Here is an 18,318-nt window from a genome sequence, read left to right on the forward strand (position 1 = left end):
TGGAAAACAGAAATATATACATGTAAGTATTGATACCTTTTCGGGATTTATTATGGCCACCGCACAAGCTGGAGAAGCTACGAAACATGTGATAGCCCATTGTATAACATGCTTTGCCACAACTGGGGTCCCTATCATTCTTAAAACTGATAATGGCATGGGATATACTAGTAAAGCTTTTCAAATCTTTTGTAAACAGATGGGTATCACCCATAAGGCAGGTATTCCTTATAACCCACAAGGCCAAGGGATTGTGGAAAGAGCCCATGGTGCTCTAAAAAATCAATTGCAAAAAATAAAAAAGGGGGAGTTATACCCTTTATCCCCACAGAATTATTTACATCATGCTCTCTTCATCCTGAACTTTTTGATTGTGGATGCTTATGGATTGACTGCAGCAGAATGGCTGTGGCATCCTAAAGCTAAATCATCATATGCTCAAGTGAAGTGGAAAGATCCCCTCAAGGGTGTATGGAGTGGCCCCGACCCGGTATTAATATGGGGACGAGGTCATGTTTGTGTTTTCCTTCAGGACACTGAAGGTGCCAGGTGGCTGCCTGAAAGATTGGTCCATTTTGCGGGAAATTCTCCTGCCCCTTAGGATGATCCCAACAACTGTTCTGCTGATAAATCTAATGATGACGCTTAATGAGAAGGTTTATTGGACTTATGTACCTGATCCACCTGTTGTACATCCAACGAGCTGAAAAAATGGAGAAGTAATGGTATGGGTGAACAATACCAGGCTGTTGGATGAGCCAGCGGCACCTGACAAGAACGAGGTCCGATTGTTCAACTATATGGGATCAGAAACCAGAACCCCCATATGTTTCTTCAAAATCAACAGAACTGATTGTATAAGACTGAGCGCTCGCACCCTGGCAGGAAGGTAGGTAGATCAATGCAAAGGCGGGATCACTGGAGTCCATCTACATCTACCTGTGGGTATAGAGACCACTGGTGTAGTGCCTCCAACTTTTAATGCTCCAATGGGACTGTTCCATAGAAGAGATGTGTGGCAGTTGCCCCTGTGAGATATAATATTACTGGATTTGATACTTGTGTTTTGGACTGGTCTGAAAATTCTTGTCATCCCAAAAGAAATATCACTGCATATGTCATGTGCTCTTAGGTATTGCTTGTAGGAAATATTAGTGTTCAGAAAGATTATGATTATTATAATGTAATTTACTTCAATTGTCAAATAAGCAATTGTGTCACCCGAACAGAAAATCAGATAATGGTTTTGCGAATGTGTTCTTAGATTTGGATATTATAGATCTCCAAAATGCAGAACTCCTAAAATTTGATGCAGCCCAGGCTGCACAGGATTTTATCGAACAAATTAGAAAAGTTCTGCCATCTACATCTGCATTTACGCGGTAACTCATTTCCATAGTAATTATTGGAGGAGGGCTGCCTCTTAGATGCATGATCCTTCTGGCGCTACTACAGATGTTTATGCATTCTTTAATGAAGATGGCTGGAAGTATTCATGGTCTACAATTACATGCCACACCGCCTAAACCCATGGTATAAATCCCTGCAGAGGCTGGTAGTCAATGACGGGTAAGAGGAATACAGGAATTCACCAACCTAAGACAGAGCAAGAGTACTGTGATGCTCTTGACTCCATGACGGGTAAGGGATTTCTTTATATTCCTCACCTAAGACAGGCACAGCCTATCTGTGTGATCAAGGGACCTTAATCATAATATATAAAATGGGGAGATGTGGAGAGCGGTGTTAGCCATAGAGGCTCCATGTTAAATCTTACCCTCCATTGTATAGAGCAAGGAGACTATGTTACGAGGAACCGCGTCCTTGCCCAATTGGATGTTTACCTTCAGAAATTGTCCTGGAATATGATGAACATTTTGTAAACCCAAGAAACAAGAAAGCTCATGAGGGTGGGGAATTTCCAAAGAACTAGAGAACAAGGAAGCCGGTGTCTTTGGATAAGGGTCATGATTGATAACCAAACTCACCTGTGATAAAAAGGGGAGGAGAATAAAAAATAAGCGGCGGCGGCGATCTCTCTGGGAGGCTCCCGACTCTACTTCTGCGTCTTTCTTTTTCTTCATCCTCACTCCCCCATTCAGGTGCTGTTCAACAAGTGACGGCTGGCTCCGTCAGGCCTTGTTTATCTAGTTTCTGACTAGGGCTGACCTTGTTAAAATTAGGGTGCTCTAGGGCATTTCAAAATGGTTGCTTGCCCCTCCCTCTGCGGAAAAGCACAAGGGGATTTCCTCGGGTATTTACCGTGAGGGCCTGCCTGGTAGAGCTCCCAGAGGTAAAACAAAACCCGAGTGATTCCGTTGACTGGGTTCCTCCTGGAGGTTTAAACTCCCATTCACAATTCATCCATGACCTTCGGGTTACGGGCTGTGGCTCCACTCCTCCCGCATTGTCTGTTCCTGTTCTCTGCTCTGGAAGTGATGAGTCTCTTTGGGACACAGCTAACCCTGTTTGGCCAGCTTTTTACTTGTTACCACAAGCCAGAAATGTCTCCTATTAGTATTGGGATTCTTATAATTGGTATTGTATTTAACCTATACCTTAAATAGTAGTGAAAATTGACATATTTTTATGCAATTTTCCAATTTAGGATATTAGCTCCATATTTACTCAATTTATATATACTTGTCATTTATATCACCCTTTTCTTTCTTGTGTGTGTGAGCATGTGTACAGGTATGCCTGTGTGTGCCTGTGTGTGTGTGTGTGTGTGTGTGTGTGTGTGTGTTGCTAGGGATCAAAGCTAGAACCTTGAGGCAAGCACTCTACTGCTTTGGCCTAATACTTTAACCCTTCTTGTAATCAGAAATTGCAATTGTAGAATACTATTCTACATTGAGGCAAGAATAGTGGTAATCTATTTTTATTAAGATTGGTCAAGGAAAAAGAGAAACCAGAGCTTATTAATACTGATCCAGAAAAAATAAAACAATTACTAAAATCAGAAATAAAACAGGGAAACTACTAGAAGTCCTAGGCAAATTAGAGTAAGTGAACATAACAAAAACGTTTTATTAGTAGATCCAAAAATTTAGGTAGAATGGATATGTATTCTTGAATGAGTACACTTCTAAAACCAACATTAGAATAAATAAAAATATCTGAGTCATTTATATCAAGAATTCTGAAGGTTTTGCAGTTTCATCCTATTTGAAAGTTAACAAGATAGCCACAACTTCAAAGCTACTCAAAGAAAATGTAAGACTTCTGGGACAAAGACCCAGAATTGTATTTAGGGTTAGGGTAACCCTAGCCCTAAATTAAAACTTCTAAAAAATTTTGTTTCCTAAATTTTATTTTTATTACAATATACATATGCATAATTTAAGATATCAAATATTTTTTAACTTCAGTAATTAAAAAAAAAAGTTTTCCCCAAAGCCATAGAGGCAAGACATATTTAAAAAATACTTTAGCCAAAAACTGCAAGAAAACATTTGAGAATTAGTGTTCAACAAAAATAGAAACTTTGCTGTTGAAATCACCATTTCCTTTGGGTTGAGCAAGCTCAAAATAATTTCCTGCTCAGAAGTACGAAATTAACTAATTGAAACTAGTTACCTAGTTGAATTTGTGTATTAGTTTAATGCTATTTGACTATATTATCTATACTACTTCTTTAACCAGTCATAGCTTATATTCCTTCCTATAACATAAACACTCAGATTAAGATACTTATCAGGTTCAACTCATGAATAAATATAGCAGCACTACCCAGTACCATGTAAGCAGTCCATAATGCAAGCATCAATCTATTCATTTTGTTTCTGCAGATTTATTTACAAAGTACATATATCTTGTTTTAATTTATCATTTTTTAAATGTTGCCATCAAAATTATGTTCAGATAATTGGTATCAGAAATAGGGATCAGAAATTCAAAATAAAATGTGGGAGACATTTAAATACTTTCCCTTGAAATATGAAAGTAAAAATTTGGATTGAGTATTTTTTCTCACCTTTAATAAATGTTTTACTGAAATTTGTAACTATGGACTAATTCTTGGACATAAGAAAGAATCAAATGAGTGTTCTCAGAGGGAGTTAGCATGATTTTTACCAAAATGATGTACTAATAGAATAGCATATTCTATTTCACATTTGTCTTTCAAAGTAAAAAAGGTCATTAAGAATTATATATCAGAGATCTTCACCACTAATCTGAAGACATCTTACAACCCTTCTCATTTTAAGACATAATGGAGTCATTTTTTATTCTCCTTCAAACATTAATTGGTTTGATTAAGGCCACCTGTTTGTCAACAACATTTTATTAATACAGATTAACTGTACATAATAATGAGGTTCAGTGGGCTATTTCCATGCACGTATAGAACCTGTAAAAATAAACCACTCTTTTTCCGCTGTCATTCTTACCCCCTGAGAACAATGGCATAGCTGGGGAGTGGGGGTCCACCCCAGGTGGCATATTTTTATGGGGTTGCATCACTGGAGGAAGGAAAAATTATATTGTAACAGTTTACTCCATTTTAACACTGGGAAGATTCCTGCACATCCAAATATGAATATTACATCTGCAGTTTATTATGCTTTTAAAATATTATCTCATTTTTATTGAATACACTGCAACATTTCTAACATTTTATAAAGCATTCTTTTAAAAATATTATTTCTAATACAATTAGTCATTCCTTTCCTCACATCAGTTAATTATTATAATTTATTATGGGTCATAATAAATTACAATAATTTATGGTCCTTTTGAACTACATTTGTGTTAAGCTAAGGTTTCCTATGTGTGTCTGAATGCAACAGCTTCTCTAGCTGCATGACTGCTTACACAGGAATTGTATCCAATGGTTTCCCAACAGGTCTCCACTATTGCATTGAAGGACAACTCCATAGCCATGAACTCTAGCTGTGCCCCTGTCCCTGAACCTTTTCTGATCCCTAGTTTCACTGATCTACTTTCTTGTGGACATTTTTTTAGCTTCTATATCTAAGAGATGTGTGGTACTTGTCTTTCTGTGCCTGTTTTTTCTTTTTCACTTAGTATTATGTCCTCCACTTTCATCTATTTTACTGCAAATGACAGAATTCTTCTTTATGGCTTAATAATACTCAGTTGTTTATACATACTACTATTGGTGGGCACCAAGGCTGATTCCATATCTTAGCTGTTCTGAATAGAGCCACACAAACATGCATGGTTAGGTATTCCTTTGGTATGCTGATTTCATTTTCTTTGGCTAGATCCAGAAGTAGGATAGATGAGTCATATGATCTCTCTAGAGTTTTTTGCAAAAACTTCATACTATTTTCCCTATACCTGTACCATGTGTAAGAGTTACCTCTTCTCCACATCTTCATCAGTATTTACTTACTGGTTTTTGTTAATAGCCATTCCAATTCATATCTCATTATAGTTTTGATTTCCATTTCTCTGATGGCTAATGATATTAAGCATTCTCTCAGATATTTGTCAACCATTTTTATTCTTTTGAGAAGAGTCTGTTCAGATCATTTATCCATTTTTAAATTAGCTTTGTTATTAAATCACTTGAGTTCCTTATATTTCTGGATATTAACCCTCTGTCAGATGAAGAATTGGAAAATATTTTTTCCTAAGCTGTAGTTTGTCTCTTCATTCTATTGATTGTTTCCTTTGCTGTGCAGAAGCTTTTTAGATTGATGTATTCCAATTTGTCAGTTCTTGTCTTTGTTTCATCTTCTTTTGGAGTCCTATCCAGAAAACATTGCTTGTACCAATGTCTTAAAGTATTTCCCATAAACTTTCTTAGAGTAGCTAATTTATGGTTATACATTTATGTGTTTAACCCATGTTAAATTGGTTCTTGAGTAAGATATAGTCATCAAGTTTCAATCTTCTGCAGATGAGTATCTACTTTTCCCAGCACTGTATGGAAGAGGCTTTCCTTCCTAAAATGCATGTTTATGGAGCCTTTGTCAAGAGTCAGTTGGCTGTAAATACAAACGTTTACATCTGGGATCTCAATTCTGTTCCAAGGGCCTATACATCTGTGTTTATGCCATGACATTTTGTCTTGAAGTCAGGAATTATGGATATTTTCAGCTTTGCTCTTTTGCTTAAGATTGCTTTGGCTCTTTGGGGTCTTTTTTATTTTCATATGAATTTTAGGATTGCTTTTTATAGTTCTATGAAGAATATCATTGGTATTTTTATGGAGACTACATTGATTTGTAGATCATTTAGGTTATTATGGACTTTTACAATGTAAATGCAAATCAACGGAATGAAGGATTAGAATCAAATGATCACATCTCAATAAATGCATACAAAGCATTTGATAAAATGCAACATACTTTTACAATAGGCCTGAACAAATTAGGCATACAGGGATTGTACCTTTACATAATAAAAGCTATATATCACTAGGACAAACTACCTGGCATACACAATTTAAATTAAAAAAGGTTTATTTGGCTCATAATTTCAGAAGTTTTAGTCAGTGGTTGCCTGGCTTCAAGGCAAAAATATCACAGCAGAGGAGCATGGAAAAGGGAAGCTGCTTACATCACAGCATTCAGAAGCAGAGAGCTAAGGAACAGCCAGAGCATGCCTTTCTTAAGGCATGCTCCAAGTGATCTATATCCTTCAACAGAAGTCAACTATGAATAGATCAAGTGGATTACTTCACTGATGGATATAGCACCACCTGATCCAGTCAGCTCTTAAAAGCCCTGCCTGTGAACACATAAGCCTTCTGGAGTACATTTTAGATCAAACCATGACACGGTGTGATCTTTGTTGCTTCTTTCTTCTGATTTTGGATTTAATTTGTTCTTGCTTCTCCAACTCCTAGAAATATATCATTATGTTGTTTATTTGAAATCTTTCTTCATCTTAGATATAAGGTCTCAATTTTTATAACTGTTCCATTCATTTAGTTATGTCCTATGTTCTATACATTTAGTTATATGCTGTTTCCATTTTCATTTATTTAAGAGGTTGTTTTTGTAGTACAAGGTATTGAACCCAGGAGCACTCTACCACTGAGCTACATCCTCAGTCTTTTTTTATTTTTTATTTTGATTCATGGTTTCACAAAGTCTTTAATTTGCCCACGCTGAATTTAGGATCTTCCTCCTTCAGCCTTCCATAGTGCTGAGATCATAGGCATGCTCAGCTCAAAAAGCTTTTAAATTTCTCTTCTGAACCACTGTTCATTCAAAAGTGTTGTTCAGTCTCCATGTATTTGTACAATTCTTACATTTCTCTTGTTCTTGACTTCCATTTTCATTCTATTGTGATCAGAAAAAGATACATAATATAATTTCAATTTTTTTGAAACCTGTAAGACTTTTTTGTAGCTTGATATATGCTCTATCCTAGAGAATATTTCATGTCCTGATATAAAGAATATGTATCCTTCAGCTATTGAATGTGTGTCCTTCAGCTATAAATGTTTATAAACCACATTTGATCTATAGTATATTTTAACTCTGATATTTCTTTGATTGGGGAGAGGGGTCTGAATTACCTATTGATGAAAAGAAAATATTGAAATTCCCCACCATTATTACGTTGGAGTCTATCTTTCTCTTTGTTTCTACTTGTATTTTTTCTTACATTTGGATGTTCTGGCATTAGAAACATGTCGATTTACAATCATTGTATCTTCTTGTTGAATTGATTCCTCAGTCATTTTATAGCAACCTTCTCTATCTCTTCTCTGTCTTCTCTGTCTCTTCTTACTATTTTTGTCTTAAAACCTATTTTTTTCAGATACAAGTATAGCTACTCACACTAGCTTCACGTTTTTATTTCCTTGACATGTGTTTTTCTGTCTTTTCAATTTCAGTCTGTGTTTGTTGTTCCTGGGTAGGCAGCATATTGTTGGATCTTGATTCTTTTATTTCTCTTTCATTTTTTCATTCAATTCTTTTTTATTAGTGAATGTTTTCTGTATATGATAATTATATTTATTGTAGGGAGGTGTTACCTGCACATAACATATCTTAATTGTTTTATGTCCCCTCCCCTCCTCCCTCCCTCTCTCCATCCCTTGGCCCCTTCCCATTTGTAAAAGATGGTGCAATATAGTGTTCTTGGGGCAGTACTTGGTTTCAGGACTTGGAATTAACAATTCCATTTCTTCCTGGTGTGTAGCTGGGAAGTCTGCTTTTAGTCTACTGTAGGTACCCCTGAATGTGACTTAGCACTTTTGTCTTACAAATTTTAGAATTCTATTGTTCAAGTGATTTTGACAGCTTGACTATAGTGGTAAGATATTTTCTGGTTTTATCTATTTGGGATATTATAACTCTCCTATACTTAGATGTTTATGTCTTCCCCAAGATAGGAACATTTTCTGTATATCAATGTGTAGGTTTTCTACACCCTTAACTTTTTTCCTCTAACCTTTGGGTCTGACAACATGGACATTTGTCTGCTTAATGGTGTCCTAAAATCTTCAGTGCTCCCTTCATTCTTTTTATCCATTTTCCAGCTAACTCAGGTATTTCAAGACTTGCCTTTAAGCTTAGATATTGTTTCTTCTGCTTCATGCATTGTTGAGAGTTTCAACTGTATGTTTATTAGACATATTGAGTTCCCTGTTTCCAAGATTTCTGTTTGCTTCATTTTTAAAATCTCTATGATTGTGTTGAATTTCTCATTCACATTCTGCATTTCATTCTTAATTTCATTTAACTGCTTATCTGTATTCTCTTGGATCTCATTGGGTTTTGCAATAATTACTCTTCTATATGGTTTATTATGCATTTCATCTTAATTTCTTTAGAATCTGTTGCTAGGGAGTTATTTTGTTCTCTTGGAGGGATTGGCATCTTTTTTCACAATTCTTGTGTGCCTATGTTGATATATACTGTGGATTATGTTTTTGTACAACTATCATCAGGGATAGTTTTTACTAAGTAGCCTTCTCCTGAAGATGTCTTGGAGTATATCTTTTTCTGCATTGTTGGCTTTGATTCCAGCTAGATTTTACTTTGTAGTCTCCCTATAATTTATTTGGCATTGATTTATGTCTTTAAGCACCATACATATCTTGGTGGAACCAAGCAACCAGGATATTCAAGAAATTCAGGCAAATGTGGTATAGACAGCAGTGGGTGTGGTATACTTACTATGTGGCTACTCCTACAATGAGAGTGGTGGGCCTTATTGGGCAATGGAGATTTCCTCAAGTGCTGTTGATGGTAGCTATGATGCTAAAAAGAGTCACTTGTCCTGCAGTGCACTTGTCCCCAGCACTGTTGAGGGGCCTGAAGCATGTGTTCTCCAACCAGTCAGTGGTGTGGGCCCAGATAATGCATGGGGAGAGGTAGTTATGGGAACCATATTACCCCCTTTATAGCACTGACAGCAGTGTTGGGCAAGACAGAGTGAAGTAGTGGAGCACTGATAGGAACTACGTAGGTGAGTTGGCAGCATTTTTCTTTACTGTTCTGGTGGCAGTGCCTGCCTGGACAGACCTGGGTGGTGGCCTCCATTTCACTGTGGTATAGCACCCATCACCTATCATGCAGGGCACTCAGAAAGCTTGAGTAATTGTGGTGGGCCAAGTTGGGCTAATGGGGCAGCTACCCTCTAAGCAATGCAGTGGCATGTCTGCAGTTGAGGAGATGGGACTATGGAGGGGTTTCTGTCCTCTAGATTAGACCAAATTCAGAAAATATCTACTTCTCAAGATGGCTCCTGGCTTCAGCCTACTGTAGTTCACTGGGAGATGATATGAGATCTTTTCCCAAAGTAAGGCTGCTGTACATAGTTCCAGTAATGTGTCTAAGTAAATTGCAAGCCTCTGAGAAGTGTAAAACTTTCCAGGAGCTAGAATTGCCAGCATCAGCACTGATAGATTTCGCTGGGACTTCTGTTTCAGCTTTACCCCTTCAAAAAGGAGATTTACTACGCTGGCTGTGGAGCTGGGGTGGAAGATGCAGGGGTATTTTATTTTTTTATGATGTTCTCTTAAGTTTCTGTATGTTCAACTCTCCTTGGCTGATTTTCAGTGTTCTCCATGGTCACTCACCACACAATGCAGCTATATTTTATTCTTTGTGGAGGAGAAGGTGAATACCATAGAATAAATAGAATACTTCTATTTAACCATCTTGTCAGTTCTGTTAACAGCTTTTGAATAAATCCCTCAAATCCTGAATGTTTTGCAAGAATTGTAATGTCACTTTGCAAATTACTTATTATATTGTCTTTTTCTTGTATTTTGAGGTGTTAACAGCATTGAAATTTAGGAAAAAATCTAAAAACATGTTGATTATTCCTATAAGAATTAGTTGTAAGGGGCACCACATCCCCTGTGGCCAGAGCCAAGTCTCCTGATGGTTTGGCCACCAGCCAGGGCTCAGGCCCTGGGACATGTCCCTTTGGCATGAGCAACGCAACGGCTCTACCTCCAGCCACTGGGATGGTGGCACCCAGAAGCCAGACTTCAACACCAAAAGGAAAAAGAAAATGGCAGAGATCTACCAGTCTCTGAGCAGTGATCCTACTGATGTGGCTGCCCTGAGACACACGGCTATCAGTGAAGGAGGACTCCTGACCAATGAGATCAGACAAAAAGTGTGGCCCAGGCTCCTTAATGTCAATACCAGTGACCCATCACCTGCACCAGGAAAGGACCTATGGTAGGTGAGCAAGGAATACCAACAAGTGTTGCCGGACATCAGGCAGTCCCTACAGCACTTCCCCCCTGGCATGCTGAATGAACAGAGAGAAGGGCTCCAGGAAGAGCTCATTGACATCACCCTCCCCATCTTGGAGCAGGAACCCTCAGTTGCACTACTATCAGGGCCACCAAGACATTGTGGTCACCTTTCTCCTGGTGGTGGGTGAGAAGCTGGCAACATCCCTGGTAGAAAATTTAGCCACCCACCATCTCAGGGATTTCATGGATTCCACAATGGACAGCACTAAGCACATATTAAGCTACCTGATCCCCATCATTGACCAGAGGAATCCAAAACTCCATGACATCATGCAGAGTGTTGAAGTGGGGACCATCTTTGCCATCAGCTGGCTCTTCACCTCATTTGGGCACATCCTGTCTGACTTCAGATATGTAGTACAGTTATATGACTTCTTCCTGGCCTGTCACCCACTGATGTCCATTTACTTTGCAGCCATGATTGTGTTATACTGTGAGCAGGAAGTCCTGGACTGTGACTGTGATATGGCCTGGGTCCACCACCCATTGTCCCAGATCCCTCAGAACTTGCCCTATGAGACACCAATCAGCAGGGCAGGGGACCTCTTTGTTCAGTTTCCCCCATCTGACCTCACACGAGATGCAGCTGCCAAGCTGAGGGAATGGCAGCCTCTACCTTCAAAGACTTTGCGCTGGTATTAGCCCAGCAGAGGCTGGACATGGTGCTTTGGCAGTGATTTCAGGGACTTCTGCTGCCAGAAGCTCAAACAAAGGATATCCTGACCAAACCAAGGACCAACTGCTCTGTGGCAGTGATGGGGCTGATGGTGGCACTCAGAGCAGCTGCATTGGCAGTGGTGAAGAGTGCTCTTGAGTGGGCCCCAAACATCCAGCTGCAGCTGTTCCCCTGAACTCAGCCACAGGGGCCACTTCTGCTCATAGTCAGGCCTTGCCCTTCCATGGAAGGACTGAGAAGAAGGAATTTGCTTGGTTAATAGGGTTTCATCTAAGCGTGTCCTGTTTCTGCCACTCTTTCCTGCCTGTCTGTGTTGCCTTGGCTTGGCAGCAGCGGCAGAGCCAGCTGACACTGTAGGGCCCAGGGCCTAGGTGCAGCACTTGGTGCACCTGAGCTGTGATCTTCTACCTCCTTACCTGTTGGAGGGTGTGGGTTCTTTAGCTCCCAGCTGCTTGGGAGCCTCTGGACCTAGACTTCTCCCTTCTCCGGGGTCCCCACAGGAAGGAAGGGGCCACTGCTAAAGAAGTCGGGCCTCAGAATGAAAGCGAGAGGGCAGAGAATTCCAGCCTAGGAGCCAAATGGGGCTTCTCAGGGGCACCTCTATTAGCTGGTCAGAAATCAGACATGAACTAGATTACTGAATAAATCCTACCTAGCTTCAGTCTAAAAATCACATGGGCATTTCCAGTACAGCAGGAAGGAATATTTCTAGACTGGTTTCCCTGCCTTCCATGCCCCACCCCCATTCCCTTGTACAAGATAGATTATTTATAGAAAACATTTATTACTATTTTTAGAATCATATACAGCTATATGTAAGGTACTCTCACTTTAATAGTTCCTTCATGGAAAAAATGGTCCTCATCAGAAGAATAAGCTTCTAAGCTCCAGAAGTTTATTTTCTACTCAGCTCTTTTAACATTTCACGTTCATCAGAGTTGCTGTTTGTAAATGGCCCCACACTTCCACAGTCCCCACCTCCTCACTGCCTTTCCTTCCTGTTTACCACAAATCTCTCCTTCTCCAAGCTGGGTTAGTTTTACATTAACTAATAGAAAGTACCTTTTGCTGCTTTAAAGAATTAGAGTTCAGTATAAAACAGCCACTTATTTTCATCCTTCTGGTCTTTCTGGCACTGTTCTCTCTCAGTGGGCGACTTCTCCAAATGGACATGCTGAACTGCACACTGAGCCCCATGTGCCCGTGTGGAGGGTGGGTGACTAGTGCTCAGCAGAGGTGTCAGCATGTTCAACTAAGCACTTTAAACCCAGAGAAGATCACAGTGGCCACTACCCACAGCAGGAGCCCCACCTGAAGGGAGTGTGACCTAGGTGGGTTAATTCAGTGGCAGACTCATCAGGACAACAGAAAATTCTCCCAGGATTCAGAGGTGATGAGGTAGCAGATGTGCCCAGTCTTCTCCCCCAGCAATTTTGGTCTCTTGTCTCTACAAAGGAAGCAGCATTTGCTCCTCTAGCCACAAGCACTTAAGCCTGCTTATAAATCTGAAGAAGTCATGGCAGGGGAAGGGAAGGTGCATGTGACCAGGGCCCCAGGACCACAACCCCTTAGATTCCAGAGCAAGAGATGTTTGCTTATGCTGGGGTCCAAAAAGAAAATTAATGTAACTTTGCTCACACCAGTATTCTCTGCTACTGAGAAGAAAACATCTATTTATCTTCAGGTGATTTACTTATTCTGTAAAGAATATGTGTAAATATTTTGTACAGAGCCTGATATGAAATAAACAGCCATAAGTAGTTATGAAAGAATTAATTGTAATTGGATAGAAAGTAATTATATAAGTTTGTTAATGAGGGTTAATATGTGTGTTTGTGCATGCACATGTTGTGACTACTTTAGCTGCCCTATGTCACCTTGTATCTTTGGTGACTCGAATATAAGGATACCTGTATTTTGTTATACAAGCAATCTTGATCAAACTGTGGATTGGTTGATCACCTGTGATAAGAAAGTTGGTATAGCCTTACTCTTCTCATAGGATATTTGTTGATCTTATCTATGTTGCTGGAATTCAGTGTTACTGCAGGAGAGAATGACTCACACAAAAAAAAGGCAAGTCAGAAAGGCAAGATGGAGTTAGGCCTTCAGATTTAAAGCAATGACTAGAGACTCCTAGGTGCCACCCCAGTAGTCTGGAATAGTACGTTGTAAAAGCTGGTGGTTGATAATCTGTTGATTATTTGTTGTTACAATGCTCCTACAAATCTTGAAGGTATCTAAGTAACTCTTGGTGATTTTGACCTTGAAAGAGAAACTTTACATGTGCAGTACAGTGCAGTCTAGTAGGAATCTAACCCAAAGTTTAATGTAGCAAAGGAGACAAATGAAAAATTAAAGCAGAGACACAGGACATTTATCCTCCTTTTAGTAACAGGCATCTACAGACCCAAGTAAAAAGAAGTCCTTATTATGGTGTTAGGATTATGATGCTAAGACTGGAATTTGGTATGAAAGAATGTCATACACCTCAAAGGTTACTGAGGGAAGGAAGGCAGTGTTTTGGAAACAACAAGGAGAAACTGGGAAGATTTTGGTCCTGACATCCCAAGACACAGTGAATTCAGAATAAAAGATAGGATGTCATCAGGGCAAAAAGAAGCGCTATGGTCTAAAATAGTGGTTCTCAAACTTTGTATCCCAGAAACACTAGGAAGAGCTAATTAAAATCACTAATGGATCCCCACCCTGTGAACATTATAGTGCATATCAAGTTAAGCCATTGTTATGAAAAAGACAGACAACCTAAGTTTAATTCACTTCTTCCACTTAGTATGTGAACGTGAAGAAATTACTTAACTCTGACCCTCAGCTTCCTCATTAGCAACATAACCACATATTTTCCAGGATCCTAAGGAAATAAACACTAACTGAGAATATTCCAGTCTATCTCATGTCATGGAAAATACAAAGCTAGTACTCAAAGACCACAAAGAACTGACAGAAGGTAGCTGCACTCTTAGTAAAATAGTCCAGCATGCTCCTCTTAGTCTTCCCCAGTCTTGGGTAGAGTTGAAACTAAAAAGCAGAAGAGAAAGTTGTGTTACTATGGTAACTTCACACCAGCTGTCAGCCTCTGTGTAGGAGAGCTGATTTTCCTATGCACAATTTGCAGCTTGTACAAAGTTCTTTGCTCAGCTAAGGAATACTGGTAGTAGAACTGTTAATGCATATGAATTGTTTTCTGAGATCATCTCAGCAGAGGCAATGAAGAAACTTGGCAGATTATACAATAAAAACTTTTCTCCTGCCTTACTGAAATTTGAATACTATTGAAAAAAAAGAAAGCTTCATGGAGATATTTATGCTAAAAGTGGATTACTTATTTCAACCTCAAAGCAGTATTATCAAACTAAAAAATACAAAAGGATATAACTTTTTTTGAAACATTATCAATGCTAAAGAAAATTTTTAAATTATTTATAGAGAGACAAATGTAGCTAACTTTTAAATTTCAATATCCAATTCTTCATTTATAGCAAGTATACACAGACCTGAATTTTTATATATACCTTGTGTTTTCTAATCCTGTTAAATTCAAATACAAGTTCTAGGGGCTCCTAGAGATTTCTTAGTATTCTCTCTGTAGATGATCATTTCATCTACATATAAAGATTTTGCTCCTACCTTGCCAATCCTATCCTAATTGTCTCATTTTATTGCCAGACTATTTTGGTGGGGCCTAGGTTTCAAAGTTTAATGGACAGATAAAGAGTAAGCATATCTGCCCTTGTTCCCCACATTAAGGAGAAAGCATTGTATCTTCTCCATTCATATAAGGCATTCTCGCTGGAAGTATGGAGTACATGTCTTTAATCTGTTGAGAAGGTTCTGTTCTACTTCTTGTCTCCTGATAGCTTTTACCATGAACAGCTGTAGAATTTAGTCCAATACTTTTTCTCCAACTAGTGACAGGATCATATGGTTTTTTCCTTTCCTATGTTAAAATGATGACTTTTGGGGGTGGATCTTCCAGTGCTGAACCAACACTGCCATCCCCATAACAAAACCACTTTCTATATACTGCCACGTCTGACTTCTAATTGTTTTGTTAAACAAATTTCTATCTATGTTCATACTTTTTTCTTCTATTATTTTTATCCAGTTTTAGGATTAGCACAATATTGAGTTCCTAAAATGAGGGGAGAAGTGTTCCTTCTTTTTTCTGCTTTAATTGTTTGATATATTTTATCAGTTAAAATGTGTATGAGCCTGTTGTTGTCATATAGGTAGGTTTTCAAGCTAGGAATATACTTTCTTTAATAGGCTATTCAAATTTTATATTTCCTCCAGAGTTAGTTTCATTAATTTGTCTTCCAAGGTACTTCTTAGAAGTTGTCAAATTTATTTCAAAACAGATTTTTGAAATATGCTTTCTATATCCTTTTAAATTCTGTAAAATCTGTGGTAATGTCTCCCAGATCTTGATATTGTAATTTTAAAAATGTATAATTGATATTGTGTAACAGGAAGAAAAGGTCTAAAGGAGCAGGGGAAGTGGGAGGGGTAGGGGAAAGGAAAAAAAGGGAAAAGAAAAAAATATGAGAAAAGGAAAAAAATGGAAACAAAGTCTTTGCAAATAGGGAAGGGTAGAGGGGGTGAAGGAAGGGCAGGGGAAGGGGAAAAAAATAAGAACCAAGAGGCTCATGTAATGGTACAAGATCCCAATGATGAATGTAACTGTATTTTATACCTAAAATGTACCAATACACTTAATGGGGAAAAAAAAGAAAGACAAATGTAGCAATGTTTAAGACTTTAGAAATCCATGTAACTCAATTCTCTTAACATTATCTTCAAATCTATTTTTTAAAAACTGACTGCTCTTTTTAAATATGAGCAGAATTGATCTCAGCAATTGTAAATTTGTTTTGGGAGCTATCTCTTGTTATACCATGCAACAAGTCAAAGGTAAAATGCAAAAGTTTTATTTTAGATTCTTCTTTAGAAAGAGTGTACCTCAAGATCAGCTAAAATTAGGAAGTAGTAAACTAAAATCTAGCATACAAAGGGAGAAAAATAATAAGCACTTAAACATGCATATTGATAAGGCACTTTTTTGACCAAAATAAGCTCAGCCCTCTCCTCTTGTAGGCCTTGACCTTAGCCCCTTTCTAGACCAGCAGAACCCACTTTTAGCAAAAATCCTATTGGGTCAGTTTAGAGAGAATCTCTCCCATCCTTAGTATCTGGTAACCATGGCCTGCCTCCAGCCAGAATCCTGTTAAATCAATGTAGCAAATATCCCCTGAACCCTTGATGTCTTTTCTCACTAATTTTCTATCCAATGACTCTGCCTATCACATGGCCACTCTTCAGAGCCGTAACTCCCCATTATTATTCTCTTGCTCCATGGCTACTCTGTAAGGCAGGTAAGGCAAGAATAGGCTGATTGGGGCTGTAATTTTTGATCTCTAGTTTTCAAATCTGATTATTTTCCGATTAGGTCTTATTTCAGGGGAAACACAGAATTAGTACAAGTTCTAAGACAATTGAATGCTATGCCTTACAGAAAGATAGATAGATAATGTTATTATTTGTAATAAAGATAAATTGAAAAATTGAAACTGAATGTCTAACATGAATTCATTATGTAAACCAGAAGCAAATTTATGAAATGATGGTTAGGAGCAAAAATGTAAGATACAACATTATATAGAATTATGGCCTCAATTAATAAAAAAATTCTCTGCATATATATTTTATATATTTAAGTATATATATATGAGTATATAGATATACAAGGTATTATATGTATATATGTACATGTGTATATGCATAAGACTGAAATAAGTACACCAAAATGTTAAGAGAGGGAATTTTCAGAAGTACAGTAATACCTCAGTGCATGAACACTTCTGTTTGCAAACAATTCGGTTTGCAAACAAAAGTGTTTGGCAAAATATTGCTTCCATTCACAAACTCTACATGGGTTGACAAACACGACCACAGCCATCTTCCCCATGCAAACACAAATGCAGCCATCTTCCCCAAAACTGTAAAACAAATTATGTTCATAAACCAAGGTACCACTGTACTGTATACTGATAGACTTTTTTTCTTCCTTTTTCCTCTTCAAAATGTCAGAATTCCTAGTTGTGAACAAAAGCTATTCTATCAAATTTTGGTGGAAAAGGCACATATTAAAAGAAGCTAGGTAGCTCACAGAATGATGGAGGAAGCTGGACAAATAATCTACAGACTAGGCTTCCTTCACCATGAGCAGATCTGGCTAATAAAACCATCATTGGAGAGCTGCCCCCAGCACTGAGGAGCAAAGCCACTCCCAGCACCTAGGAGCAAAGCTGCCCCCAGCACCAAGGAGCAGGAGCAGAGCACCACAAAGCTTGGAGGAGGACCTTTCTGGGCTGCCATCACTGGCTCCAGCTCAGAGGAGCAGAGCCACCCCTAGCAAGAGGAGGTTAGCCATGTGGGAGACAGCAGCAAACACCCCTACCCCCCTCCCAGTGAAATGTGAAGACATGTAAATAAGTTGTTTCAAAACCAGACTTCCAGATCACCTAAGGAAACCCTAAAGGGAAACAAGATGGAACAATCTGATACTCAACCACCTGGACTCCCTCAACTGGCAACAAAAGAGAAAGAGGATCTGGAAAAAAATGAAATCAGAAATAATTTCTCAGATAATAGAGATTGTGCCCATACTACAAGACATGATTAATAAATCTAAAGCGGACACAGATTAAAAAAAATAGAAGAGCTGAGGAACATGATGGAATCCCAACATAGGAAACAAATAGAATCCATAAAACAGATGCAAACAGATTTCCAGGAGATTAAAAACTCCACTGAAAGTTTACACAGCAAAATGAGCCAATGTGATGACAGAATTTCAGATATAGAAGATAAGATTGTAATTAGTGACCAGGAAAAGAAAAATTGCTTCAAAATT

At 38.4% G+C, this 18,318-nt stretch overlaps 1 pseudogene; it reads left to right on the forward strand.

Annotated features, from left to right (window-relative positions):
* Positions 1–895: 895 nt before the first annotated feature.
* On the forward strand, positions 896–15,720 carry LOC147823668 (TBC1 domain family member 20 pseudogene; annotated as a pseudogene).
* The last annotated feature ends 2,598 nt before the right edge of the window (positions 15,721–18,318 follow it).

This window comes from Heterocephalus glaber, unplaced genomic scaffold (genome assembly GCF_053883595.1).
Source record: "Heterocephalus glaber isolate CG9 unplaced genomic scaffold, H.glaber_assembly_v1.0 deba00001571, whole genome shotgun sequence".
In the NCBI taxonomy this organism is placed as follows: domain Eukaryota; kingdom Metazoa; phylum Chordata; class Mammalia; order Rodentia; family Bathyergidae; genus Heterocephalus; species Heterocephalus glaber.